The following is a 7,697-nucleotide window of genomic DNA, read 5'->3' on the forward strand; positions in this document are numbered from 1 at the left end:
ACTACACAATTTCCGGTGGTATGTTCTTCTTCGTAGGTTTAGGGAGGCGTTCTGCACTGATAAAGTTACATTACCGCCACCTACTGGATTGACATTCAAAAATACATTGTCCCAATCTCCCACAATAACTAATAAGGAAAACAATAACATAAACAACATGTTCCCCAACACTTGTTCAGTGAGTTGCATGAATCACCTTTGTTTGACTTTTGGGTGAACCTTTTCTCACAAGTGTCACATTTGCAGTTATTCCTGCAATAAACAGTATTTCATTGTATTTGACTGTATATTTAATTTAACATTCTGTTCTTGTATATCTTATTCTATTTACATGTATATAGACTCCAAAATGTACTTAGTCAATTACAACACTCTCTGCATTATTTAGTTTATTGTATTTATTTATTGTTCTGACATGTATATATAGATTACTTGATCGGCATTACTTGCACATTGGTCTTGCAACATAACCTTATTCTACTATATTCTACTGTTTTGTCTTGCACTTTTTGTATTTATTATTTGTATTTTTTTGTATCTGTTTTATTGTGTTATATCCTATATAACTATGTTACAATGTTGGGGGAGCTTGGGACTTCAGATTTTCAATGCCATTTTCTACACTGTAGCTACTATGCATATGAAAATAAAGCCTTTCAATTTTGAATCTTTGAATTTGAAATGCTTTTCCCCGGCAGAGGTGTAAAGTATATTTACTCAAGTACTGTAACATTTTTAGATACTTGTTCTTTACTTGAGTATTTCCATTATTTGCTAGTTTGTACTTCTACTCCACTACAATTCAGAGACTAATCGTATACTTTTACTCCACTGCATTTATTTTGTACCTTTAGTTATTTTACAGACTTGGATCAATGATGTGAAATATAATCAACACTTAAATAAGACTTTAGTAACACCTGGAGTAAATTCACAATCTACCCTGAAGCAAACAAAGTGATTAAAACTAGCTGCACCTTTACCAGCTTTGACTAACACTTTAATGCATCAATAACTATTATTAAAATATGTAATATATATTATTCTGTAAGGGGAAATCTGCATAATAAGTGCTTTTACTTTTGTACTTTTACTTGAGTAACCTTTGAATGCAGGACTTTAACTTGTAACAGAATATTCCTACACTCTTGTACTTCTACTTTTACTGAAGTACACGATGAGTACTCCTCCCACCTCTGTAAACCGGTGTGGGACCTTGTGTCGATTTTTTTACTTTAAGAAATCATGAAACTCCCCATTTTAAACATTTGTTCACTGGTTCCTGATCAGTACTGGTCTTCTTGTGAATTGCTCTTGCATGGCTTTCGACTCTGTGAGAGTTGTGAGAAAGGTAGTGGACACTTTGGTTGGGATGAATCTGGGCCCTTTCTGTCAGATTCAGATTTTAATATTATAACTGAGATGTTGGTTAGTGGCAGTGAATCTGTGCAAATTTAACATGTGAATTTTACTGAGGCCATTGTAACCTTGCTGTGCTATTTCAACATTCATTATAATAAAGGAAATGAGAAGGCTCTATTTAATAGCTTTCATTAACATGATTCATATTTTTTAAGCCATTGCAAATACAATGTTTTAAATAAAAATAAAAAACACATTACAAGGGTGGAAGGACTTTACATAGTAATGTGTGAACACTTTTTTATGGAAAACCTTAATCAGAAACATAGATAGACGTTTTTCATTTAACTGATAGCCGTCAAATGAATGTACCGGCTTGGAAAGTATTCTCCTGTAAAATGAAAAGTAGAACTTTATGTTGCATGAAAGGAAAGCAATAGGATGCCATCTGAGAACCATTTCGTTTTTTATTTGAAATTGTTTAAGATCTTACTTGTGATTCAAATGCAATCTCTTATTACTGTTACCAAAGTTCAGTATGAGGCAACTCCGGTGATCAAACTAATCAACGTTTTTAAATAATATAATAACTTAAGCTCAAGCCCATGTGGCCATCATTTAAACACCTACTGTTTGTTACAATTTACATCCACTTACTTATTATGTCAGTCATACCAGCAGCCTGGATGACCCTCATTTGCTTATATCTTTAGCGTTTAGGGTGAATCTGGTATTTTTACAGGATGACGAAACAAAGCTTTATAGTTAGATACATAGATTAGATCACACAGCATTAAGTGCATCATTACTATTCATTATTACCGCCTTAAGCACCATGTAGATTATTATTTCCAATTTCAGCAAGTGTCACCTCAAAACCAAAATAGCAACCAATAAAACAATTTAATGTCACTGCAAAATACAAAACACAATGACATATTGCAATCATAAAAGTTATATTTGCAAGTTAATGGCAGTATTAAACATGTTACATATGTTGCATTGCTCAGTCCCAGAGGTAGCTGCCTGGTGAACATTCATCCAGATTAAAAAAAGTGCTGCATTTATGTACCTTGTTAATTGTGTGAGTACTGTAGAGTCGGGAGGGACTGATAATTTATTCCGGGAAATTACTCAGACCTACTAATTAACCTAACAGAAGTTATTGAGTCTATGTAAGTTTACTGCTTGGCTCAGATCCACCAACGTCAGCAAGATCTCACCTCTATTAACTCCTGAAGAACCAGGTTCAATTAACTGCTGTTTCAATTCAGACGACCCTCTAAATCTGTTTAAGCGATCCCGAAGGATTTTGATATCAGTAAATGATGTGTGGCCCTATACTAAGGGTGAGTGTGGCAGTGTGCAATCTTACCTTTGAAGCAGGAGAGGAGAGCACAGATGTCATTTAAGTTGTCCCAATCCAAAAGGTGGGATCAGTTTATTTGAAGAAAAATAGGTCCAAACGTATACAGGGTTTTTACCTTCTCTCTCTACAACATTATAATCACACTAAACATATCATGCTGTGATCATGTTCTAATATGCAACCTTAATTCACAGTTTTTTTATTTATTACATTAAATTGTAACTTCAACTGCCCAATTCAGTTGTGATTTTTAAATCTCCCGATAGAATTTAGAGGCATTTCCTCATAAATGACCGGTGATAATAAAAAGCACATTCAAACTTTCATTCACCAAATCAATTCACATCAATTCCATTCCTATATTCCGACACAGATGGCGGGTACTAACATTCAAAAACACATTCCTGATTTCGGCATGAATTCGGAGGAAGATCCTCACAGGTGGCGGGTACTAATACTCACAAACACACATCTGATTTCCGACACAGATGGCGGGTACTAACGTTCAAAAACACATTCGTGTTTTCCGCATGAATTCGGAGGAAGATCCTCACAGGTGGCGGGTACTAATACTCACAAACACACATCTGATTTCCGACACAGATGGCGGGTACTAACATTCACAAACACATTCCTGTTTTCCGCAGGAATTCGGAGGAAGATCCTCACAGGTGGCGGGCCTAACCTTTCACAACACACATCAATTCATTCCACTCATTCAACTCAGAAATTCACTCCACTTTCAACAAAGACATTTGAGAGATATTCACCAAGTCTGAGAGAACCTTACCGAGAGCAAAAACCCAGCTCTCCAGGGAAAGAGCTTTACCGGGAGAGAGTATACCAGGGGAACCACCCCCCCCCCCCCTCTCTCTCTCTCTCTCTCTCTCTCTCCCTCTCCACCAGTGTCTTTATGCTGAAAAAACAGGATAGAAAAACCTAGACACCTCCTCCATACCCATATTTGTGGAAACTGGGCATAGCCTCCGATGTACAGAACTGGACTTGACCAGACATATTCTATGGCTATGGCATAAGACACACCTTCCCATGTTTGTGTAAAAAGGACATGACCCCTACTCTGCAGGACTTGCAAAATATTATTCTCGGCTATGACATAACCACCTTTTGGGGCCTCAATGTATTTCTCCTTAAGTCAGGAGCCCCCCTCCCTGTGTACTGCTATGAGGAAAGAGGGAAGAAACTGCCTCCTCTCTTATCAGTGACACCCATAAATCATTATAGGCCTTACACTCTCAATTTAACAAACCACTTTGTTTATACTGTAAATATAGAAAATCATAACATATGAAAACATTTTCATTGTGGGTTATCCAAGAATATAATTGACTATATTTGATTATAACTCACTTTCGTTTTAATTATTCAATCTAATATGAAGATCTCAACAGTACATATGGAAAACTACTTGTTGTTGTAAACCATGTAATACCTTTTCAATTCAAAGTTACATTTTCTAGTCTTTCAATCCTTCTCATGTGGATCAATAATTCATTGTTACGTCTGAAATTGTTCCCACATGCTTTACAAGTAAACGATTTCTCTCCTGTGTGGACTTTCATATGCCTTTTTAATGTTGACATGTCAATGAAGCTTTTCCCGCAGGTCATGCAAACTAGCATCTCTCACCTGTGTGGATTCTCATGTGCCTCTTAACCTGTTTTTATAGGTGGTGTGTGGACCTAATATCCTCTAGGGGGGTTAAAAAAGATTTTTTTTTAAATATTGAAGTTAAAAGCATCAATCTGGTGCCATTTGAGAGCAAAATTAAGAGATCTATGGATACATCTCTCAACACCCATATAAAACAGAACTGTAAACAGATTTTCTATTTTTCTATGGATATTTTACAAATCACTCCCCTTTTAAACTTTATTCTTGTTTTACTGTCATATAGTATTTCATACCTGTTTTTCATTTATTCTCTTATTTTTGTATACCTATAATGATCATATAAACGTGTGCTTCGGAAATAATTGTTTACATTAATCGTGACCAAACTGTTTGAGACCCACTGAGATAACTTAGACCAGGGGTACTCAAACTTTTTTATTAAAGGTCCACTTGTGAATTTTATACAAAAAACATGGGGCCTCATTTATAGAGTGGCGAAGTCACGCCCACTTACTTCCGGGTAATGGGACCTTATTTCGGAAAAATTATGCATTGAAGTCAATGGGGAGAGAAAACGTATCTTTCGATCCCGTTTGAATTGTGCCATGAATTACACATATGATGTTTGTCAATCTTAAAAAATCATTTCCATGTAAAAAAAGTCACAGTTTGTCGTAAAACTGTTGAAATATAAGACTATGAAAAATACACAACTAGAAAGACTACAAATCCCAGAGTCGCGTAAGTGATGTCACAATTGAGACACTACGATATACGTATAATACCGTATATATACGATCAGCGCCATATAGATAGAATCTATCTATATGGCGCTGGCTAAGATAAGATAACTTTCACAAGATGCTTGTGTGCTTAGTACCAGGTTGTTATTATACCAGCAATGGGTCTTGCTCGTTCTTTCGCTTCCCGTCTGATGAAAGAGAAGTGTGTGGATCAAGCTAGCTAGTAGCTAGCACGTTAGTTAGCATTACAGCCTTGTCATTTGTATTAGCCTTAACATGAAGTAACATTAAGTAACCCAAAATGTTAAACAGTAAGAGTAGTAGTCATATTTCGTGAACCCTTTGAAGAGTACTGTCACCGGTGTGATCATTCTATAATACACCATTTAAGCCCGGGGGAGAAATGCTAACGCTAACGCTAGCGATCTTCTCTACTTCATGCTATCTGCACAAATGGTTGACATTAAACATTAAAACGACCAGGCAGTTCAGAGAGAATCAAAGGAAGGCAGGCAGGCAGCTTTGCATGACATTCTTCAGGACGTGTTTCATTGTGGTGATAGTGAGGGTAGTCAATCGTTGTGTTCAGCGCCATATATTATATTATACGGCTCTGGTTGTGTTGACAAGACAGTAGTGACGGCCATCTTGGTGACGTGTGTTGTTGACCAGAGATGTAGTTCATTGAGCGTTTCATCACACAAACAAATGTGTTACTTCACAGTTTTACGACACTTTTTTTTTTTTTTACTTGCAAAATTTTCTTTTAAATTGACAAACATCATATGTGTAATTTGTGGCACAATTCAAACGGGATCGAAAGATAATCTTTCTCTCTCCATTGACTTCAATACATAATTTTTCCGAAATAAGGTCCCATGGAGGTCCACCGGAAGGGGAGGGACTTCGCCACTCTATAACGCCTTGCGTAGGATTGACGTGGGAAGGTTGCTTACGTAGTACAAAGCAAAAAAATAGGTACAGAAATGTTCCGACATTTTCCGATTCACAAAACATTGCGTACCGGCGAGGGAAGTGCGTACGGCACTTTCTACGCCTGTTTCCCTTTATAAATCACAATCGACTCGTAACGCCCATATTTGCCTATAAATAGTCAAAGAAACGCCCATTCATTCATTCATTTTGACTGACTGCATGAAGAAGATCGCAGGAAATTACGACAGAACAGCTAAAAAAGACATCTGACACCGTGTCAGATTTTGGTTATTTTGGGGAGGTCTAGATAAATCATATTGTTTGGTGGATGCAGTTTGAACCAGAGTAGCAGCATGGAGGTCGGATCGTCACCAAAATAAATAAATAAGTGGTCCGAAAAAAGTTAATGACAAAAAAAATACACATAACCCTCCTCAGGCAGTGTGTTTGTACCGGGGACAGGAGACACCCCCTTGATGAGAAACTGTAAGAAATGATCGGGGAATCCCTCCGGAGTGGAGTCATGACGACTGGATCTGAATTATTGTGTTGTATTTGGTGGTTTGTGTTCCAGCTGTCGATCAGCAACTATATATCCATAATCCACCAGTTAAAGGAAATACAACTAATGTGTTGTGTTATATTAGCTGTACAATTTACCACATATGGTGTTCTTAGTTTCCATACCTCCTGTGTTTTACGAGCGACTTATCAAGTCTTGGCAAACGGCATAAAACACGATTAAACGTGATAGTATATAAAACCATGCTCGTATCTACAACCTATAGAAATGCAAAACGGCGTCAGTTTAGACGTAATTCTGTCCTCCTGCTTTACCGCATCATTTATGAGAAAACATTTCACAACATATTCGAGGTGGTTTTAAATAACATATCCGTATTTAATTATTTCTCCAAGTTATGTTTTTGTGTGCACTGACAGGCGTTTGTTTAATCATTTTAAGATTGGCTTTAATCAATGTTTGAAAATGAATTCTTCATATTTGATAAATGAGAGGTAACATTTTATTTATGGTATTATTTCCCACATATTTCTCTCCATTCTTCCTTCTGCCAACGGTGTCGCAGTTTCTCGTCTCTCCCATTTGTGGTGCTTAGTGCGTACGCATGGGTTTAGAGTTTGGGTGGAGGACCGCACATTTTCCCGTCAAGTTAGAATTTATAAATCGCAAACATTGAGTAGAAACTGGCGTACGCCATTTTTTGAGCGTATATCCCTTTATAAATGAGGCCCCTGGTCCGGATCAATGCCAGTAAAGTCCCCCCCCCCCCCCCCGCCCCCCACGGAGCGGAGCGGAGCGACGAAACTGAAACTAGAAAATGCATGTATAGCCTTGATGTAATGAAATAGCTGAATAATGTAATAGTTGAATGGTTTCTGCAGCTGAAAATAGGCTGAAGGAGTTAATATCAGATGTAAGTAGTAGTGAATGAATTTGTATTAAGATGAGAAAAGAAAGTAAAAAGGCTTGGGAAAGCAGCAGAATATTTGAACTGCAAACTTTTGAACTAACTTTGGTGAATTATCTGTCGCCATGGCAACGGCATTTGATGACACCCCCATAATACGCTTAGATGTGTTGATGGCTGCATCGTACCAAACCTGTGAAGTTTTGGGCCATTTCGATCATT

Source organism: Trematomus bernacchii, unplaced genomic scaffold (genome assembly GCF_902827165.1).
Source record: "Trematomus bernacchii unplaced genomic scaffold, fTreBer1.1, whole genome shotgun sequence".
Taxonomy (NCBI): domain Eukaryota; kingdom Metazoa; phylum Chordata; class Actinopteri; order Perciformes; family Nototheniidae; genus Trematomus; species Trematomus bernacchii.